This window comes from Osmia bicornis, chromosome 11 (assembly GCF_907164935.1).
Source record: "Osmia bicornis bicornis chromosome 11, iOsmBic2.1, whole genome shotgun sequence".
Classification (NCBI taxonomy): domain Eukaryota; kingdom Metazoa; phylum Arthropoda; class Insecta; order Hymenoptera; family Megachilidae; genus Osmia; species Osmia bicornis.
The window spans coordinates 6,724,838-6,748,430 of record NC_060226.1 but is presented as its reverse complement, the minus strand read 5'-3'; the positions used below and the strand labels follow the sequence as shown (position 1 = coordinate 6,748,430).

At 35.7% G+C, this 23,593-nt stretch overlaps 1 long non-coding RNA gene and 1 other non-coding gene across 5 annotated transcripts in view; both read left to right on the top strand.

Annotated features, from left to right (window-relative positions):
• The window catches only part of LOC114873763, a 52,962-nt gene that overhangs the window by 24,810 nt on the left and 4,559 nt on the right, over positions 1–23,593 (top strand). For 2 of the 4 annotated variants that reach the window (XR_003788985.2, XR_003788987.2), the window contains 2 exons: positions 2,602–2,932; positions 15,958–16,231. This is a non-coding gene — a long non-coding RNA (uncharacterized LOC114873763). The remainder of the gene's footprint in view (positions 1–2,601; positions 2,933–15,957; positions 16,232–23,593) is intronic. The other 2 variants (XR_003788988.2, XR_003788986.2) reach the window with 2 other exon arrangements.
• LOC114873821 lies at positions 22,331–22,449 on the top strand. Its single transcript, XR_003788996.1, has one exon. It is a non-coding gene; the product is annotated as a 5S ribosomal RNA (ribosomal RNA).

The following is a 23,593-nucleotide window of genomic DNA, read 5'->3' as shown; positions in this document are numbered from 1 at the left end:
ACTGTTAATTGTTATCGTAATACTTAAGTGGATTGACTTTTATGACCTGCAGTCGAAAGTTAGATAATTTGAATAAATTAATTTTGCAAAAATTTGAAAAAATCTTCTTCGGGGAACGCTTCGAAAGGTATTTCATTTAATTAATTATTACAGTGATAAAGTAAAACTTTATTTCGACTTCAATTTAAAGGCACAGTAAAATTAAATATACACTCGGTTCGGATGGTTTTAGCCTTAATCGAAGTAAATGTATTCCAGGCTCCATAATGTAAAAATCGATCTTAGTACAAAGGGTCAATACCGTTTATTCGGCCACCAATAAATGAATTTCATTCGAACGATATACCTAACGAAGCACGCGATAAAACACTCTCAGATAGGATGGAAATAAAAGCATCGCGTAGAAACGAGACGATGAAGCATAAACACGACACTGCAACGTTTCGCATTATTTACGACATGCAATCGATACCATTTCGCATTATTTATACGCACGATTTATGTTTCGTATAAGTTGAAAAATTATTCTGATAGAAAGGAGACGTTGAAACGACAGATGTATGAATTTTTATCCTTTTACGTTCATTGGATTCATTTCTGCGAAGATTGTCACCCATTAATCCGCGATATGAAACGTGCACGTACGAGGAATAATTATACTGTTTATAAAACGAGGAGGGGATTAAATTTACATTTCCGCGAAATTATATACCTTAGATAAACGTTGGAACGTTAATTACGCGGAATAATCGCGATTTGCCTAATAAAAATGTAAATGAGCATCAGTTCTTGTGGACAGTATAAACTGCATTGCGCTCACGGCTTATCAAAATCGAGCTTGTTTGGTTAAATAGAGGTTCTCACCTCTGTACATTTCATTGAAGTTTATTCAATGTTGTTTAATTTCACACTGAACATTTTCCTCGTTATAATATTCACAAATAGATGTGTTATTTATGCAAGAAGATTTCATATTTTTGGAAAAGTTATTCTCTGTGTTCTTCTTACGTTATCCTGATTTTTCATTCTCTTTCGAATGCAAAAACGAAGGGAGAATATCAGAGTTTCTAACGGATAAATATTTTATTCGCGGTTTTAACTTATACATCTAGGCAGCTTATAATTTGGCAGTTAAAGCGAGCGCAATGGGAGTCGTATAAAGTACATCGTCAACAGTATCCGCGATCGCGTTCAACGCTTAAAGAAACTCAATAGAATTTTATGAACTTCGTAAATACTTGCCTAAGCTGACTCGTGGGAGCTTGTGGCTGCAACAGGAAACTTTACACATGTTGAATGGGCAAAACTTTATCGGATTTCAATAATACCGGTCTACTTCGAAAGATGTATTTCAAGAGATTTTCTAGTTGAACGGTAAGGAACAGCATCGTAGACTATAATTTTTAATTTTTTAAATTGAGTACCTTTATTTTTCTAAATTTGTTCTCTACATTTTGTCCCTTGTGCCTGAAGTCACTTCAGAATATCTACGTAAGTCGAGAATCATAATTCGTTCGTGTATAAACTTGGTAGCAAAGCTTCGGAGGGTGTCAGAAAAATTTATACACCTTTCGAGTGCAATAATGTAAGCGAACAGACAGGGCAAAAGTGGCTTAAAAAATTAAAAAGCAGGGATGAAGTTCTTGAAGATGAATTATAGGATTGTGCAAAGTAGACCTGTTCTTACCAATTATAGTGATTTTGTCACGTTCCAAACGTTATACTATAAAAACATTTTCAAGTTGACTGTATTTTATTATAATTAATTCTACTTCAAGAAAGTTACACCCGATCTGCATTCTACATACCTGATTCAGCTTACATCCGTTCTCTCTGCGACTTAAAATGACGTAAATTAGTACGAAGAGGGGAAGTTATAAACAGAATTACGTGATACAAGAGACGCTAATGTCTTGCTAACCAACGAAGATATTAATTTTAACGTTAATTTCATTCTACCGCCTTAACTGTTAAATGAAATATTTCCTCGAGAGCCTTGTTGCATCAATGAATCATCGGTTGCAGTATCTAATAGCCAAATAATATTTATTTGGGAATATCATTAATCGTTTATAAATTAATAAATGAAAAATGATTTCTAGTAATAAAATATTAAGAACGTCGTACGAAAGTTTTTCACGGTAACAGAATATTTTCCATAAAATTGTACATTCTGAATAGCATTCATCTGCTTTCTTTGTTCCCTGGAGACTATGATCTGTTGCAACTTAATTTCCACCGGGTGCAATTTATGAAACCTTACCTCCTATTCATTCCTCTTCTTTAATTTCTTACACCATTTCTTTAAAACATTGTCTACACCTCTTGGTTGTATTTATTCTCTTCCTGGCACTTCATCAAACGCAACTGTTTTTGATCATTCTCCCTCGCACTTTCTTATTCTGATAACCTTATCATTTGAAGCTTTATTTTTCCTCGGTTATTTATGACTTTCTTACACCTACACTGGTTCATGGAAGGTATTCGAATTTGTTTTATAACTTCATCCAAAATGTTCTGTTCCAAATAAAAAGTTCTTAGACTGATACAAATTACATTGTAATTTATAATTAACGTGAATTTTCTTCTCGTTATGCACAGGTTCGAAGACAGCTCGATATCGAATGCGTTGTGCCAGTATCCATAAGCGAAAGCTTTCGCGTTCCTTGAAGTATGAGCCTCTTGGGAGGTCATAGGCTTGTGGAAGGGTTGAAATGTTACGTGTAAGTTGGGTAAGTGGTGTTAGCAACGTGTGTACACACCCTGGCGTATGGAACCGAAATTCTGTAGGACTCAGCTTCGAACCTTCAACGTATACGTATGCTTCTCCGCGTCTATGCAAAGTCTGCCTAATGCTCGCCATGCATCACTGCAATTGCGTGCACCGTCACCTCTGCAGCCGCAGCTCTATTACGCGAGGAAGGCTGGTAAGGTAATTTTTTAATTTTAACTATGATAACGTACGTTAATGATCGAAATAATTAAATCTAGGCACTTCTAGGTGAAACATATTTTGCTCGGTTACTTTAAAAAATGATGCTTCTGAACGTAGATAATTTAAAGCATTTTTCGATCGCGTATAATTCAGAATGCATATGAAATAAGAAGTATTTTTTTTTTTTTTGCAAAAAACCTTTCGGTTGCTGAAAACTCCATTCACAACTGATGCCTTTTTAAATTACATTCGCGCTCATCCATCTTGCAAAAGGTTGTTCATTCGTTATACATGCCTCGTAGGCAATATATCGCGGCTTCTTTATCGATTTGCTTATTGAAAAGTACCACCGTGTGAGTTTCAAACATATTTTCAGTTAAGAATAATTCTGGAATATTTTTTCGTACGACCGTAACGATTAAAATTTAACCGTATCATATTGGGCAATCGATTAGCAATTTTCTTTTTATATTCAATGGGTCAGCTTCTTCTTTAATTTTTTATACGAACAGTCGATGCTTTCGATGAATCTTTCAGATTCTAATGGTTCATTTTTACCGAGGACGTAAACTATTCCAATAAATTATTTTAACCCTTTCCCCGTGTGCGATACCCGCAGTAAAAAATTTCTCATTGCAAATCGAATTTTTGAAACAAAATTATTTTTCTCTAAATTAACGTGTCTATGTAAACCTCTTTCGCAACCACCAATAATAAGAAGAGGAAATCGATGTTCCATCTTCATCGGGACGTTCGTTAGTACGAAAACAAGACACTCGTTCTTGCTTTTAAAAAGAGAAGTTTCTATAGTTAGAACGTTGTTGAAGAGAAAAGCGCCATTGGATTCACACGTATTGTCGATCCAATGAATAGCATTGAAACGATGACAAGCCATAAAAGAAGAAGCGAAAGAAGGATGGACCTACGAAACGAATGTCAGGAAATGTTGTTTGGCTTCGTAATTGTTCGCAGACTTCATCGGAAGTCGTAATTAAAGATCGAAAATGGTGGAGAAAGAGTGTCCGTGTTCGTTTCCTTTGGATGTTAAAAACACTTGTTTGGTATTGCAAGGGTAGTCTGAAAGCAGATGTATTAATGAAAAGGGGAAGTATTATCAGTTCCGATGGAAAATTAATAACCTCATCTACCAAAGTTCATTCAAACAGTTTTTCTTGTTTTTCCTTTCTATTCGGTGTAAATTATCGCGATCCATTCATTAGATAGAATATGTTTTTCTTTCAATAAGTCTTGATTGTCTAAGGTTTCTTTTAATGATAGCAGATTTTTTAAGCTTCTTTTCCCTACAAGAATTTTCTTTCATGTTGGTATCATGTTTGCTATCTGCCCTTTTCTTTCCTCGTTATTACTAAAAGTAATTTCGAAAAATGTTCAAAGTTTTAATGAACACACGTTAGTTATAAAAAAATATTAAACAAATATAGCGGTGATCAGAACTTTCCATCTGATAGTTCAATTAAATTGAGTCTATAGATAAGATCCTTATTTTTTTTCTTTCGAAGGGTTATCATTTAAGTGATCCTTGATAGTCAGTGATCAATTCAATAATTATAAATGGAAGTGTAACATAATTGACGTTGTGGCGAATTATATTATCAACTTTGTAAATGGGTGATTTTCTACGCTCAAATTATTTTAAATAATTATTGCTCTATATATATTTCATTTCTCATTACCAGTCCACTAATTAGTATGGGCTCGACACAAAAGCGGATCATCATTAACTGTATGAATAAGAAATGTCTTGAAATAAAGAAGAGTATTGATATGACCTAAAAATTTATTCTTGTTATTGGAAAGGTGTCAAATAATGAATAAAAAACTATTCGTATTTTATTAACGAAATATTGACACGACAATCCATGACAGAAATGGTAACTAATCGAAGTTGTTTAATTACTTCTGTCACACCTTGTACCATTCGTTTTGGGTCATCTTTATTGCAAAAGACAGAGATACACTTGAACATTTGCATCGCAAATTCACTCTGTAGCTGGTGTCGATGAATTTCACTCGACATGATTCAGATAGAGGGTTTCTCGATGTTTGTCGAACAGGAGAATTGGATCACTATCACTGTGTTTGCTTCTTCAAATATTCGTCAAGTTCTCTATTGTATATATTCATATTATGAAATATGGATGGAGTGGAATAAAATATACAAAAACAGGAATGCAATTTCTTCTCGACAAGCAAAAACGGTAATTAATTGAAGTATAGATTTTCCATTTCACTTGTACAGTACTATATTCTTTTAATAATTTCATGGAAATCCTACAATTTAATAATATTATTAGATTTGTTGATGCTCATATATTTCTCAACAAAAATGAAACGAAATAAAACACGTGTCACACGTATAAACTTACACAGACACATCAGATTTAATTAACAACACGAGTCTAATTACCTGTGCGAACAACCTGACGCAGAATGCAAACAATTTTACAATGTATAACGTGGAAATATTTTCGTCGTCAAATGACATTTCTCTTCGCGTTCCATAAATTTTCGAGTTAATATTCATTAATTTGTAGTTTCGTCGTTTGTACAAAGGCACAGGAATCACCGAGAAAGATTCCTCAACGCGTGATATTATTATTTATTGAATTCTAGTAAACGAGTCGTTTGAATTTCAATTTCGTCGAATAACCCTGGCTTTAAAGGGTTAATATTGTCCTTTGCTCGTTCAGAAGGCCATAGGTTTTCCTAGCCACGAAATTTTTTGATCGGCTCCAAGTTTGCATGGGAACAGTTTAAAAAAGATGGGAGCGTCTAAAAGTGCATGAAAAGTTGCTGTCCTGTTAAAAGTTCGTATAGTTCGAAAGTTTTTCGAAATACAAGCTGAACACGACGACAGGGTATATACCATCGAGTAGCCGTGGCGTTATACACGGGTCACGTTTGAAATCGAAAAGTTGTACACCATAGAAACTCGCTTCGTTGAAAGTTTCAACGCGAGTTTCGGCCATGTGTACTCATCAATGAGGAATGATGGAATTATAAAAGTGTAAAGAAGAAAAAAGTTAGAAAAGCGAAAACTCGTTAAAGTTGGCGGAGTAAAGGAAACAAACGAATGAATCACAGATTTGCTGGTTAAAATATTGTTAATCACGAAGAAGCTTGAAATCTGTCTCTTCAATTCCATTGTAATTGGTTACTAATCATTGAGTTGCTAATGCAATTAAAATATGCGAATCTACTTTGTCAAATGCTCTTCTTGGTCTCAGCGTATCAAACTTTTCAGTAGAACTTCTGAAAGAAAAATTCCAAGAAGGAATAGGAATTGCAAATGAAACAATACTGTATAATGGACTTCACCTTATCAATGAATCCTATTGATTTACTGGATAAAATTAATTATAAGATTATAATTAGCGATAACATTTTATATTCTTCTGCCAGAAACTTTGATTATTTTCGTTCAATCTTTCGCTTTACGAAACATAATAACCAGGAAATCGTCATTCGCTACACGTTTCAGCTGACTCTTTGAAATGATGACGTTAGACGAACAAGAGTCATAAAGGAATATACGAGAGTACGTGCGAATAGTTCCTTAACATTAATTTTCTTTACACGATATTAGGTCGTAAAACGAATTATGATCGTCCTAATACAAATTTTTAAGGTTTAGGTGCGTACGACTCAGAGTATACTCAAAATTTTATTTAACACTTTACAGTTATTGAATCACGTTAAAATTGTAGTACCAATTTTTGGTAAACCCTACCGCGTTCGTGTTTCTTTTTCGTACAATTAAAATCAGTTTGCAGTCACCCGGAATCATCCGAAAGCAATTGAATCCCAATAAACCTGTCCGGAACAAAGCTGCAAGTCTTCAGAGGGTAGAAGTTGTGTACCAATTGAGAATGTTTTCTCGAGAACGAGACTTTGCGAACCCTGTTCCCTTTGACGAAGAACAGGTCGAGAAGATTGATTCGCGGCGACAGGGGTCTGTCGTGTACGTTGTGTTGTACTCTCTTGTAGATTTATGCAGGACGTTGCCGAGAAAGGGACGTTTGCCGCGCGTGCCTCGAGAACTTGGGGGTGGAATAATTTGTTAAGGATGCATGCATTCGGGTCCAGCCTTTCTGTTTTGTTTAACCGATACGGCTGAAACTTTCTAGCTACAGGATAGACTTCGCTTGCCCGGGTACATCCTCCTGCTTGTACTCTCCGTTTATTAGACCGTTGACCCTGTAGCGCCACAGAAAGGGTTGCATTTTACCTTAGCTTCTTTTTCACGCTTGTTCTCTTATTTGGAAAATTATATTCAAAGACTTTAGGAAATTTTTTTTTTCTTACTTTATAATAAACTTTTGCAGAATAAGAGGATGGATGAATTTTTGGAACTTGACATATGTAGGTATCGTTTATGCGGCTTTGAAGTTTATTTCGTATTACCTAAATATTATTCTTTTTGATATCATAAAATCAGAGTGAACGAAACTAGGAATTATTTTATTTTCCTGCCTCTTTGGCCACCTTAAATTATCCGTTATCTTCATAACTTGGATACATTTATTCTCCGCTATCTCTGCCACTTCGAGCACCGTTCTTTATGGTAGCTTTACTCGAACTCTAAACTGGAGTACTTTAATTTCAGCTCTTTTACTATATTCTTCTTTGCCGTAAAAAATTTGTGAATTGATGTTGATAAAAATCAGTTTTCACTAAAAATTTTTGAATCGTAATGGCTGTTAATATAACTTTAAAAAGTAAAAAGATATAATCACGAATTTTTAATTTCATCTCTCACAGTGGATTCAATATACCCAAGACGTTTAGAAAGAGTTACAGGGTACGGTAAGAAAGTTTGATGCTTATTAAAGAAGTTTCATAAATAATTTTAAGAGGTATTTTATATGAAATTAAAACTCAAACTTTAGTTAGTTCCATCTTATTAAGACCGATATAAACTTCTTTCGCTTGAAAGAAAAATCATGGTACTATCTGAAAAATTTAATTATACTTTATGTTTATAAAACTATTGTATGATCTGTCGATACCAAAACACTAAGGGATTTAGGATCTCTTTGACTGGCGACTGGATTATTCAGGATCCGAGTGTCTTTCAGACTCGAACAAGTACGAGAAAATCCTGAGAGGTTCTTTCTTTCGTAAGGCATTGGTCGATGCGTTTTCCGGGCATCGGTGTAAGCCGTCTTTGCAACATGAAAGCCACCAGATAATCATGAATAACCAATTCACTTTCGCGACGCTGAACGCGTGTCAACTGGCTCGTTGTAACGCGGAAATGGCTTTAGTGGCTCTCGTCGCTCGAGAATCCGCTCCAAGAGCGCTTGAATAGTTTATTAGCGGTAGAACATTGCTCGGATTAGCTTTTATTCTTCTCGTTCGTACTCTCTTGCATCGAGTCGCATAACTATTTGTATCCTGTCAAATACTAAATTGACATAGGGTAAACTTTGCTTAGTCCTTGATACTTATTCATTAGTCTCTAATAAGAACTTGGCAAATTCAATTTATTTAAGAAAATACACTAACTGCAGTGTATATTGTAATTAAAAAATTAATCACTTGAAATTACAAGAATAGTTGAGTGTCAAGTGTGCATAAACCTGTGACTGAAATTGCTGGAACTGTATAAAAAATGCAGGATTCCATGAAACTTCTAAAATTAATTATTTTCTAAATAATGCAATTAGTGATTGACAGCAGGAAATTGGAAAAAGTATAAATAGGACGACGTAATTCATTCTATATTATTGAACGAACAGTTTCAACATACAAAATTAATCTTCTTCCGATGAAAGTATCAATTTAAATCATTATTATCAATTTAGAAGGCATCGAATAATGATTAGTATTATTTCCTATAATTTTCAATTTCTTTTAATTTTAAAGTGTTTATTCAAGTGCTCTAGTACTAAACTATTACGTCAGATTTCCGACCTGGTTTGTTTAGGCTACAATGTATTACATTACTCCGAGAAACTACCCTGATGTTCGTCTCTACCCCAAGTTATCGGATGCGACGCGGACAGTGTGCTGAGTACGACCATTTCTAAACGCTAATTGGTCTAACTGGCGACAGTTAGTTTTCCGAAAGTGTACGTATACTGGAAATCCAGAGAAATAGAAGAGATATTCTCCAAAACCAGTCAGTTGTATTAGATTGCAAAAGATAAATGATGATGTTAAATAATTAGCATCATCTTAAAAATTCAGTAGTAGTTTTCACAATGCCTTTGAGTTCACTTGTTAGTCGAATTAAGGAACTTAACTAGTTCGGGGAATGTCCGACATCCTCATTCAAATAATCACATCGTTGTATTCTGGATTTCGATCAAAGTCCGAGATAGGATTCAAACGGGAAACGGGGTTATGATCCGAACCTTATTTGAATGCCAACCTTTGGAATAAATTGAAAGCTATGCTACGTTCATGGAAGTCTTCCGTCGAATTTCAGCGATATCGAATATGAATATCGTAGGTCTTTTGTACTTCTTCGAATTTAACAAAAATCTATAGAGAAAGTCTTTCAGCGTATTGTGAAATTTAATTAGGAATTTCCATTAGAAGGAAAAAATAGGGAAACTTATAAAATAATACAAGTTAAGTATCGATTGATTGTTTCGGCGCGAGCTTTTTTTCCTACACGATTTTTTTTAACATCTACATATCTGTGCTATAGGATTGGCAGTTCTTTTATTTTGATTTCATAAAAAATACTGAAGCGTATCAGATACCAATTGCACAGGAATTTTTTCTGCATGAAAAGTATTGTACAAAGGTTTTTTGAAACTTCAACTTGTTCCGAATAGCGTACTACACACTTCCATGGTTTATTCTTTTTTTCTATTTATTGTTTGTTGCGTCTATTGTAAGTTGCAAATTGATTGATTCTTTATTTTAAGCCAGTTTATATTAATTTCGATTAAATATTTATGCAGTTATTTTTATAAAATATTTAGCTACTGAATGATAAGCTATGAGTGCCATTTTTTGGACTTTTAGAATAATAAAATATTATTGAACATTTATCTAAAAAGCATGGTCTCATTTAAAAAGAGAACTTCATCTATATTGTTGCATTTAAGCAAAAAATTGAGTTCATAAAAAATGGAATCTGTAGTACAATTCAACTTTTCTCTCTACCATTTTTTTTATCTTCAACTAAATGGCACATATAACTCGTCTCAATTGCTTGACTAATTCCTGTATTAACTAAATAAATAGTTCTATAAAATAACATCCCAACGATTTTAAATGCAATTTTTTGTCCTCGAAAATCTGCTTTTTCAACAATACCAATTTCGAGTATCACAAAAAACATTTAATTTGCTACATTAGATTTACATTAGGCTACTATAATTTTTGAGTAACAATTTTTCCAAGTAAAATTAAATTCTTCTTACCTTTATAATTTTATTTCATGTGCTATATTTGCATATATTGCAGTATATTGCATATATTTCGAATTTGAACCTGTCTTCACACAACATTTCTCACTTCTCGTGTCCAATTTTCGTATTCTCTTACCTAATGTAACGTGGCGTTATTTATTTAGAGCATGTAAACGCGGTTTCCTTTCAAGGGCTGCTTTATTTAAGAGCCATTTCACTGCTGAAACTGACACAGTTCTGTCTCCTCCGTTATAAAGTTTCCTGGTAATTTTTGAAGTCATTAATCTTCTGTTACGCTTAGTAATTATTGTAATGTACCTGTCCTTCTGTTATGAGATACATTTCTTTCTTCCAGACCTCTTTCTATTCATTACAACGGCGACGGTATCTTTTCTCTTTATAACATTGCATTATTCTTGTTGCGATAAATATTAATAGTCTGTCCATTCTTCCATAGTAATTGTGCCAGCTTCGATATTCATAGTACACACTTATATATGTTTTACATATAGTTTGCATATTCGCAACATATACTTCCATAAACCGTAGTTTACATATTCCCGATAATGCAAAATTCGAAACCATATAAAATTGTTCTTAAACAAATGTTGTAATCTGCATATTTAAAAAAAGTACCCATTTGTTTCGTATAATACGTCGATGTTTTCCTCTACCACCGTGAAAGGATTATTTAGTTATGCATCGATGATAAATTTACCACGGTTTAATAAATATTCAGATACAACATCTGAACGAAGTTAACTGTAAAAGCCAATGTGAATACCAGAAAATAATTCATTTTTGATATATTAAATATTTTCGCTCGTCTCCAGTGTAATACAATTAAATTCCGCATATAAAATGACGAAACAATTTGAACGAAATTAGACAAAGGGAGGGTTGTTCAAAAATTACTGTAACACGAAAACACCATTATAAGGAAGTTGCTTTCGAAAGCTTAATAAACGGAACGAGCCCGGTGTTGCAGTTTACGAATTTATCGTTGCATCGAGAATCGAGCAACGACCATTCCGGGGTTAGAATTTTATAAACGACCACCGTCTGGTATTTAACCGTGTTACGTTAGTTCCACTGTATTTCCATGGTGAACTGTGGACTTTTGCGGTGTCGTATACCGGCAGTGCTAACAAAAATAGGTCGCCGTTGCTGTTACAACCGGACGTAGCTTATATATATATATTTTTCTTTCTCACCGCCAGTTTCTCTACCATTCTTGCATACCACCCGAGCGTCCAGAAACCCGAATGCATTTTTAATAAAAAATAGAGAAGCTTTTAGTCGGTGATTAAAATTCTCCTCGCAAAAGGGGACACGGTACGAGGAATCGGACTTATCTTGTTTCTTCTGAAACGACCTTCTCCGGAAAATACCTGTCGCGGAACGAATCGAGTGTGCCCGGATTCCGTGTCTCGTGATTTGCTGGCAGAAAGGAGGCAGTAACGAGAGGAATGGATGGAACAGTTGGAGAAATGGAGTTACCGAAGAGGAGACACTGACGAAGGAAGAAACCCGTAAGACCAGAAGCGACGCGAGGGCAAAGGGACAAGGGATACAAATGGATACGTGGATCGACACTGGAGAAAGAAACAAAAGAGCGGTACGAGCGAGAAAGAAGGAGGGAGACGAGAAGAGGAAATAGAGTAGCTTCGAGAAAGCTTAATGAGTGCACGTACAACGTACGTTTAGTATGTCCCCAGCATTCGTGGGTAAAGATAGAAGCCGAGGGCGGAGAGAACGAGGGAGGGTGCTTCTGGTTTTCTAAGGTTGGTAGAGAACAACCCTACACCGTGGCTGGATAAACAAGTGGTAACAAGCTACGTGCTTCCTCTCATCCTTTCATCTTGCTTCCACCTTCTACTGTTTTTCTACTTTGTTCCTTTTTTCTACCGGATTCCCTATGACAAATCCACCCCAGGGATACCGGAAGCTTTACCTTTCCTCTACAACTCCTTCTTCTTCTTCTTGCTATACAAGAGACATCACTATGTTCCACTTTCATCTTTGCTTTGTTCCCACTACCAAACGTGGACTGTGCGACTTAATACTATGATTCTATATGAATCAACATTGTAAATAGACTTACACTGTTGTCAATGATTTATGAGATATTCACTAGATTTATGTTTAAATTAATAATATTAACATTCAGATTCCTTCCCCTTGAATGGAATATTTAAGTATTAAAATGTATTGGAAATTTCGTCTTTGACGAAAATGTTGAAGGGAAATAATTAATTTCTTTTTTTGTCTGCTCCTGGTATAAAATTCTAATTTTCCAGTGGTACTTTTTATTTCCCACGCGCTCGGTGTAGAGAGAAATTAGCCAAATGCAAAGTATTTAATTACGGTAATTATTACTGTGAGAAAATGATTCCCGTAAGCAATGGCTAACTTTGCTGGAAGCAGTTTATGTGATACAGCTATATTTCTGAGCAGCGAGGAAGCTTATAATTGAAAGCGAGAAGAAAAAAAAAGAATATGAAGTTTTACCGAAGTACTTTCTATTGAAGGAACAAGTTGCCTTTGATTTCTAATTTGTTAAAATCAAATTAAAAAAGAAATATTTTTTTAAAGTTTTTACTATTCTAACTGTTGCGTATTCCTAATAGAACAGTATTATCATCGATTGAAATTCTCTCTTAATTAGTATGAAAAAGTATCGGAGTTTCTATAAGTAGCTTATAGCGTAGGCAATAAACATATAGAGCGGAAACAATTGTGAAGTGAACTCTTTTATTAAAACTTTCGTTCGAGTCTCGTTATCGAAATGATCAACATTTTATCTGGCAAAATCTTTTAAAGAAACAAAGTTTTTATATAAAGTATGATTAGTAAAAAAAAGTCCTATCAAAATCTTACGCAATGAAAGAGATTAACTCCTAATCAAATTCAATAAAAGTAATTAGATATTGTAGGAGAAAATTATTGACAATATTACTCATCGCGAAGCTAATTTGTTTATACTAGAAATTGGACGGAACGAAGGTATCTTATTTGCTATGCTCATATCCCTGTTCTCGAGAGACCTTGTCACGATACGACGTATCATGATTCACTTATCATATATTTCTGTCTAATTGCTAGAACTAACTGTGCACGACAGAATGTTCTTATTAAATTATAGTACGATAAATGTATTCCAATTTTGAGGGGAAACATTGTAAATGTAATAAAACAGGAATCACGTTGAGTGCTACAGTGAAAATCAGTACGTATAGTCAGACATAGACAAAATTTGACTTATTAGAAATACGGATACTTAATTATCAAATTTAAATTATCAATATTATTATGTTGCAAGTATTATTATACGAATGAAAGAAACATGAATCGATGATGAAATATTTTTAACAGAGAAAAAGGGGTAGGGAAAGAAGTTTCTTCAGTTTTCTTATTTATACAATGATCGCTGTAATTAGAGAGTATTTCTCAAGTATTTCAATTTTATCTGCTGTTGAGACTTGGAAATAAAACTGCCTGGAAGCATCAATCACAGGGTTCAACCTGTTAAAAATACAGTTTCCTGTATAATGCTTCGAAGAAACATAAAGGAGTAGTAAATAAAAGTTTCTGTTTTCCAAAATACGTTAGTTTGAAGAGATCGGAAGAGCATATACAAGGTTAAGCCTTGTTTAAAAGTACTGCATGTACGTAAAAAGTTTCTTCCAACCACCTATTACTAAACTTGAAGTTAGCACTACGGATAGAAAGGATCGTTAACTTAATCCTTCTTTTGGATCAGTTTCAACTTGTGCGCATTGCGGCAGTAACTGTTATTAATAATTCTGACCATTATTGAGAAGACGCGAATGGACAAAGCGTGAACGAAGGAACAAGAGGACAATTTGATTTTTCTTCCTTCATTGACAAATCAAATACTTTTAAATTCCTGGCCCTGCGCAGGCTGCCACGTTACTGTCGGATCTCTTTTTAATTATCTACTACCACCACGCTGTCCAAAACCTCACAATAGAACCCGTCGTTTCCGTTCTACGGCTTCCTGCAGACGAGCTACAATATTTCGACTCCCAAAGGAAGTCACAGCGAAGGAATTTCATTCGTTCAGGAAGCTTTATTGGTCTTGCTGAAAAATTGAAGGCTGAATAAAATGTTTCAAGTATTATTATACCGAACGAAAGAAACATGGATCGATAATGAAATATATTTTTAACAGAGAAAAGGGGATAGGGAAAGAAGTTTCTTCAGTTTTGTTATTTGTACAATGATTACTGTAATTAGAGAGTATACTTCGACTATTCCAAATAATTGAGATCGAATATGTTAGCCTTCACAGAAGGTAAATTATAATAATGTAAAATACAGGGTAACGTTTCGGATAGCTGGCGCTCTCCAGAGAATTAAACGACCCCAAAAAGAATTCCTACGAGACGTTGAGAACTGAAAACTCGATTACTTATCACTGTTGTTTATGTTTGATCTCAAGCAGATTGTTTTCGAATCCGTTTCTCAGGAGTATTATAAAGTTATAAATCCAGAGCTGAAATTTCGTTTCAGTAGATAGTGCAATTATTACGGAACTCTCGTATATTATCATGAAATATGAAAATGAGGCAGAAAATTGAATAAGTAGAAATACAAAAACACATTTTCGTTCAATTCGTGATGTCAGTCCTCAACGATTCGCATCGAATTCAAGTTGTTAAACGCCCCGCGGGATATTAAGTGTGGTAATCGTTTCTGTAATGAGTTTTCATGCGGCTGAATTAACTGATAAAAGTCGTAAACCAATAAATAGCTCGTCTTTATGCATTAGCAAGTGGTTCTGTCGTTTTTATTCGAGCGTTTCATACCGCGGTTCGATTGCTTGAAATAAGAGCGCTTCAGCTGCCGCCGTTCAGAAAGCTAAACCGTGCGGAAATGTAGCGTTAAGCGGAAGAGTTTTGCGGACAGAGAAGAAAGGGAGCAGATAAAAATGGGGAAGGAGCAGAGACGAGTGGAATACGAGAATAAATGTACAAGTAGAAAAAAGGGATGCTGCGAAATGGTAGCGAATGGAGTGCGAGAAAGATCACAAAAAATATGGCGTATGCAAAATAAGAGTACGTAAAATAAAACACTCTGTGTTGTAGAAAAGGAACTATTAAACACCTCGATATTCCCATCGTAGAAATGTTTATATTTAAATGCAATAATTATGGAAATATTATCTGAATTTTTCAGATACTCGAAGAACAGATCTAAGTTAATTGCAATATCAAAAAGTGTCATTTTGTTATTTCAATTGTCATTTCTTTCTCTCTTCGAATGGAATGCGCAAAAATCACGCTGGCAGAGGTGTCGTTTTCCCACTTTGAAACGAATCAGACTTTTACATTGTCGAACCGACATGAAGCCGCGGTTACAATTCGCGTGACGATTTGTTTACACGTGAAAACTGTTTGCTCTATGGTCAACGACCACCACGCTCGATCCCCGAATTTCCATTTGTGCTCGATGGACCGTGTAATGTCTGCTGTTTGACGTGACACCGTCACGGTACCGACACCGACAGGCCGACCCAATTTTTCGGCCTCGTGAAAACCCACAGAGAGTGATTGAAATAGGACATTCTCGATCCTCAAGTATTAACGACTTTGTTTTCTTTTATAGGAGACGATAAAAAATTGAAGAGACGTGACCATTTTATTTGGGTTGAGAAGAAAAAATGAAATGAAATTTTTGCACGATGTCCTAATTCAATTGCCGTGGACTGCAGCCTGAAAAATATGTAAAGCAACGTTTCAAAGGACAGAATTTGCGAAATTTTAAAAGACTACTGTAACAGCTAATGAGGAATTCTCTACGTGTCCGGTAGATCGTTGTATGGGCAGATTTTGACCACGAGAGATAAGCTTCCAGGAGAGATGGACCTGCATCTCGAGAGGTAAACGTCACTCAAATGTCACTCCACATTCAAATGAGTTACATTAGTGTTAATTACATCTCGCTGTATTTGCATACTTGCTGTGCTTAACTAAAAGATTGTAGGGTGTTTAAATCCTTGGAAATTTGTGCTATAATATCTGTAAAATTGATTAACAAATAAGCAGAGGGCACTAATCAGTCTTGCAGCACTTCATGTTTAATATACCTTATCTTCAATACACACATAACCGGCAAAACTCGTTATCAAGTGGTAGTACATTATTATTCTTATTTAAATTTCGTATAATTAAGAGTAACATTTCATCATTCCTTATCGGCCGAAATAACGAGCATACGTGAGTTTAATGAAATATGTTTTTCAAGCATGCAATGTAACCAGCATGCAGCTATAATTACGTTTCATGGACTGGTTCATAAAAATTAAGATTATTATTTCGTTGAAGTAAATCATATATGTTTAGTCAATCTTTGATTCGATTTTAAAATGTATAACATTTTCATTCGAGCTATTCATTTACGGTACTTTGCAAGAAAATGATGATACACATCTTGAATTAAGACGCGTGATAAATTAATTTATCGTTTAAGTTAATTTCAAGAATTACAAGATTTCCGTATTCCCAGTTGATAATTGAAGTTGTAACACCGTACAGGTGTACACAACTTAAGCTATCACGTTTGCCTGATTAATTTCCAGTCACCAATTCCATCCCTCTCCATGCAATATTCGTGGCATACCTAACGCATACGACGAATCGCTGGGAGCAGCAAACTCCCAAATACACTTTCCATATATCTACATTTCATTATATTGCGTGTGACCAAGCCATCTCATATAGCACCTACCCTATCGTTCAAAAGCACGTAGAAATTCTTGCTATACGATAAAAACAACGTTCATTCATCTATTATATTAAATCTATGCAAAAGTACCTATCATATTTCTTTAATGAAAAATACGTATCTATTTTTCTTCTCGACTACTTTGTGCTATTACGCGAGCATCTATGTTAATATAAAATAGCTGAAATTTAGATATTTTTCAGATAACGAAGTAACATGTTCTTCATGATTTCTTTTCCGAATTAATAATGTGCCATTCGAGCAACAAATTGTATCTCTTCCTTTTTTTCCACTTTTTCATTGTTCAACAATTCTTCCTTTATTCTCTTCCGGTAGCAAGCAATTTTCTGAAGGTTACGGGGTAGAAGGAACTCCCGTTTCGTTTATCGCGTGCTTCGCAACGATTCGTTGGAGGTAAGGAGAGTCCTGTAAGAGGTTCATGTTGCCATAGGCCAGGTCGTCCGCACCGATAATTAGGAATCGTTTACATACACGCTTAAGTTTCGTGGACGGCAGCATATTGTGAAGAAGCGGAGCATAGAAAACGAGAAGGTTCTGCATAATAGCCAACTATTGTTACCCTCCTCGGTACTGCTAGCCCAGCTCGATCGCTATTACCACAACGACGATCTAAATTCTCCTTTCGTTGCTGGCAACATCGTTTATTTATCGATTGAATTTAATAACCCGTGATCGACCCGTTGTAGAGAATTAATGAACTTCTTTAAAAATTTTTATTTGAACAATTTAATCTGTTCCTTTCCCTCCTATTATTGAAATCATCAAAGATCTCTTAGTTGGAAATTTATTTTTCAATTTGTACGAAAAAATTCGTATTATTTTATTAAAAAATTGTAAACTTTTATTTGTCGATTTAAACTCTGAACACAGATGCGAGTTTCAATTTACACGAATACTTTTGCAGAAGCAATCTACCTTGTAAATCGAGGGTTAGATGTGATGCAAATGGAAACAAACAGGGCGAGTAATATTTTCTCTTTAGGGTTTGTATAAACGAGTCTCCGCGTAGTCATGTAAAACAAACTATACTCTTTCAAATGGATATTGATTTTTCTGCCGATACATGACGTATCCGACGTACAAATTCGTTCAGAGATTGCTCGCACTCGTGCCCGTCGAAATGTGACTCTTTGTATCTTCACCGTGTTCACGGAAATCCGTATGGACGTGTGTATCTGTATTTCGCATGGAAATCAAATGGATGGCTTGTCCCTATAAAATTTCGACGAAAATTTTATGCTCCCCCTAGAACATAATCGTTCGTCCTGAATTTATATCCTCTCCCCCGTTTCTCATCGTTTAAATCTTCGATTCAGTTCGTTCCAAAGGACGTTATTTAAAGTATTCGCGCAGCGTTAATTTATGAACTACAATTTTAGTACTTGACACTATTTTTGTAATAAAAAAATTTTTTTATTGGACGTACCGAAGAAATTCGTAAGCCAGATGCGACAAGAAATGACGATAGCTTTCGAGAATTCTATTTTCTGGCAGAAATCGTAATTTGAATTTTAAGACTGACCTCGTTTATCGCAACATCCGCCAGCGGAAAATCGATTCATTTCGAGGTTTCTCGCGAAATACGGCAGCCGTTGCACCTATATGTACGTTATCTTATAAAATTAGGTTGGAACCGTAGTTCCTGGAGCCTCGTTTATCCTCTAAAGAGAAACCAACGACAGAAATACCGCGATTCGCTCCAGGTTTGAACGTCTTAACGAAGCTCGCAGCAATATCTGGAATTTCGAGGTTTTCTCTTTCTATCAATTCGTCTTTATTATTTCTATTGTTTTAGGAAAATAGAAAATGAAATTAAAATCGGGACTCTCTCCATGGTCCGCCGTTCAGAGTTTAATTAGTACGGTGTAAAAAATGAAAAGAGGATCTGTGAAAGTGTTGGAAGGAAACTTAAAATGAATTAAGAGCAGATAAAATTTCAAACATTTACTCGATATCGTTTCTTTGAAAATAAGTAGACCGGTAACATAAATCTGCGAAGATTCGTCTTTTCTTCTCCTTTCTGCTCCAACAACCTCGTCGCAGTTTCTTCGACGAAACCATCGAGTTAAGCCGCTCTAAAGTCTTGCTCAGGCATCTGAGATCGTTATGGGACTTCAGGTCTAGTGAAGTTTTAAGCTTCCACGATGAAGCCACATAGATAACAACCGCGATTGCATCGAGAAAAAGGAAAGATCGTTTCCTCCGTCGAGAAATCGTCGATTACGTTCAGACTTTTACTACGTGCGACGTAAATTGCTTTGTACAACAGAATATCCTTTTTTCTTGAAACCTCGCTAATCATCTACTCTTTATCATTCTTTATTTTTTTCCTTTAAACCGTTGAATTTGATTTTTCTTCTGAACGTAATATAATCTAGTATTCTTCAAATTGAGAACCTCCTGCCAAGATCGTATATATCTTTAGCTCTCCTGTTTCCGGTTTGATAATTTTATGCACCGAGGTATCCATGCCAGAGTATCTTGCTATCCATCTTCCTGTGAAAATGGCTATTCAAAAAAGGCTGTCATCCATCTCGTAACAACCACATTTTTCTTCGTCCTTTAAATACAAGGGATATTTCTTTCCATAAAAAATCTTGATCGTGAAAGCGATAGCGTGCCATTATTTTCCAACGGAAATACACTTTCGTATAGGTGCATCATTATATCCGGAATCACAATAGCGTTCGCGTGTCCCTTGCCCTTTCATCCTCATAGATCTGTTGCCCAGCACACTTCATCCTCTCTATACCATTGCCATTATTCCGTTGGTTCCTTTTCCAGTGTGGATGCCCGTTTTTCACACCTCCCGACAGCAACCGATGCCTCTTTCAACCTTCTTCACCCCTGTGAAACGTACCTATGAAAAAGTCTGTTGGACAGAAAGAGGCTGTAAGACGCTGTCCTCTTTGTATTCCGTTCTTGTACCTTGATAGTGCATTCTGTCTACGTGAACGTTGGTCTGTTTTTAACAAGAAACTGCATTTTCTAGCTACAATGTATTATGAAATACTTTTGAGATGTGTACTTATGTACTATGGTACTGGACAGAAGCCACTTGAGATAACATAGCAGCAAGATTGGTAGGTTGGGTTTGGCTAGGTTATTTCGATTGCACCGCCTTTGACCAGCTGAAAACCCTTTCTTCGGTATATACCAGCTAGGATATACCGGATAAAATGTACGGGAAGAGAATCCATTTGTTACTTACAATGGAGTGAATTTCATATCGACGCGGTAATTTACACATAATAATTCGCGATAAATTGACGACGGAATCGGCGTGAAACGACAATCGTCGTGACGCTATTACAATTACGATTTCCTCGAATCCATTAGACGGTTTCCTTGTTAAGCAACTCGGTATTGTGCACGCGTGCATATCTTTGCGATTCGCTGTGCATTTTTAACAGCGCTAAAGGATTTACGAATTTTTAGTACGAGTTTATTCATCGAGAGATATACTAGCTTTGTTGAAACAATTCACATCGAAGTCCCTTGCGAGAAGAGCGAAAGAAGAGAACGATGGTAGAAAGCAAATATGAGAAAAGAAATGATGAAACATCGTCCTTGTGTGTTTACACGAGAAACTACCCTTGCAGCAATATCCAAGAAGCTGGGTTTTCATAAAACTCTCTATGTGTGAAGACTGTTTTTAGAAACGTTTCAATATGCCCCCGGAGGTGTACCAGATTTTTAGAATTAAAATAGAAATATCGCGAGCGGTCTATTTGACTATCAACTTCCGAAATTCTTTTATCAAAGTTTCAGCCTTACAAATGATTCGATTGCTTCGGAAAATTCAGATTCAATTCTCGGTTACAAACTCTGGCTGTTCGGTAGAAATGAAAAGGTCGACCAAAGTGCCGGGGACACGTATACGTTGGAGAACAAACAGGAACGGAATGTCAACGCAGCCACGCGTCTACTTTCATATTCTTCGAGCCTCGTCGATCCAATGCAGCCCGTTAGGTACTATCAGAAAAATAAAGGGCGACGAACAACTTCTATCTATATTCCTCGAGCAGAATAGCATACACGATTCCTCCTTTACGAGGCACCGTCTCTTGGGCTCGAGCAGCGGATAAAGCTCGCGGCGAAAGTTACTTTTTATTTGCGCCCGCAGAAATATGAATTTCCACTTTACGCGTTGACATTCGATATCGGATACGCTGCAAATGTCAGGATTTTTGTCACTTCCTGCTAAATCCCGGGAAAGACGTTTCAAGCGTTTCAAGTTAAGAAATATTAATTCTCAAACTGACAAATATTATTTCAATAGATAGTCATTTTACAGATCAGTGTATCGTAATAATCCTTAATTAATCGTAAATTATTCTAAACACGGGAAAGTCCTCGTTCCACCTTCGCACCTAATTATCGCCTCCATCCAACCTCTATTACATAGAGATATAATTACGATAATACGCAATTCACCTTTGTCGACTCGACAGAAGATGGTATCGTGAATGGAAGTACCATTCACCCTCTCCTTCGCCTAACTTCCGTCTTAACTATCGCTCACCCCTTTTATCAAGAAACTTCACTCCAACGAATTTGAAATATTCCCAAGATTTCTATTAATTTTCAATGAAAAATTGTTAGAGGGTAGAAGGGACGAGAGTAATGATAATTATATCGTCGCCACTAATTTGCAAAAATTATACCCTTATTGTAAGAACGAAAGGATCGAAGAACCTTGCAGATATCATTTTCTCCATTCAAGCAAAATTCTATTCCGGGTGAAAAGTTTTCAAGAGTACGGTCAAGGAAGGTTCCCTCCCCTCTCGAAGCGTCCTCAATTTCGCAACAGAGGAACCGGGTTAAAAGAAATGTAATTAATCGCGAAGAACATACCGAGGAATTGAATCTTAGAGAGTAGCCACTTGTTTACACAGGGAATGTAATTTACGCGGTCCCAGCGAAAGAAAAGCCCCGTTTAACCGCGAACCATGTGACACGACAAAGCACTCATTACTTTAACCGGTACAAAGGGAGCGGATGATATAAGGGGAAGAGAAACGTTTCAGGCGTTTAAAACGACCGACCCTATTATTCGAACGAACGAAGGAAATAATATTCGAGAACTACCATCGAATTACTTCCTTCTTGCAAAGTCTAAAGGAAAGTAGAGCAAAATGAAATACCTAATATATTTTTTATCGCAACAAAGAATCAGAGCATACGTTTAAATTTCTGATAGTCGTTCGAATTGAGGGGTTGTGTCTGATAAGTCAACGACCATACTACTTAGGAAATACCGGTTCTCGTCTGATCACCGAAGTCAAGCTAAGTCGGGCGCGGATAGTACTTGGATGGGTGACCACCTGGGAACTCCGCGTGTTGTTGGCTTTTTTTTTCTTCTTAAATTTAATAATTCTATTTAACAAAAATATTCCTCTACACGAATTACGCGCAGTAGTTGTAATTTTCATTTCATAATTCGCGTTATAACGAATTCAAGTACCTTTGTACGAACAGTTGAATTGTTCTCCTGTCTCATCCCATCGCGTATTGTAATTTACGTAGTTCCCTCCGATCTTCAGTCTTACACACGGCAATGAACGCTTTTGTTGGAAATTCAGCATTTTGCACCACCGGTTACGGAACATTCCGTAAATTACACTGTCAAATGTAAGAACCTATTGCACCTTCGACACATTCCATAGTCTTGTGCTATTCAACGAATTTCATTCTTCTAGTCTTCTCAGTTAATATAAGCACCGAGATTATTAATTTTCTCAGAAGATCTTACTATATATAAAACGCTTGGAAAATATGAAATTCCGATTGCTTCTGAAAAAATTGTGTCCCGAATTACCCCGTTCACGTACAACCAGCACGTTCAACGAATATATAATGTTTGGGCATCAAAGCTGATGTTGCTTCGACACTCATCTTGCAACTACAACTCGTCTCCCGAAAGCTCAGACTTAATCGAGTTTATTAATTATTGATCAGTTGTAACAAGATTAGCTCGCTTGTGCGCTTCGAGGGACAGTGAACCATTAACTGTCACCCTGCCATGCCATCGTACGCTTCTGAATTAGGTATCGCCGTCTGAACGTATGATACTAATTTTTACTTGTCTCTGAATCATTTAAAGTAAATTGAAATACTTCTTAATTAAAATAGATTCCAAATCAAAATTTCCGGTCAAAATAATTGGAACGAAATTATTCGTGATGAAAATATAAAAATCAAATTTTGTCATACAGTGGTTTGCTTCAATTGAATATCTTTATCAGAAACTGGAACAATTCTATACTTAACATTTGGAACTTCCTGCAGCAAGCGATAAAAGTGTCTAATGCATTTAACAGAAAGTAATCATATTTTAATCAATAAGAGTTGAATGCATATAACTGCTTTCTGGAATAACTTATGAATTAAGCTCTTCCTTCCATTCTATATTCCTGAAGAGTTAATCTATTTACCGGAGTATATTCACTTAAATAAAACGAATACTTCTATAACATTATAAGGATTTTAATTT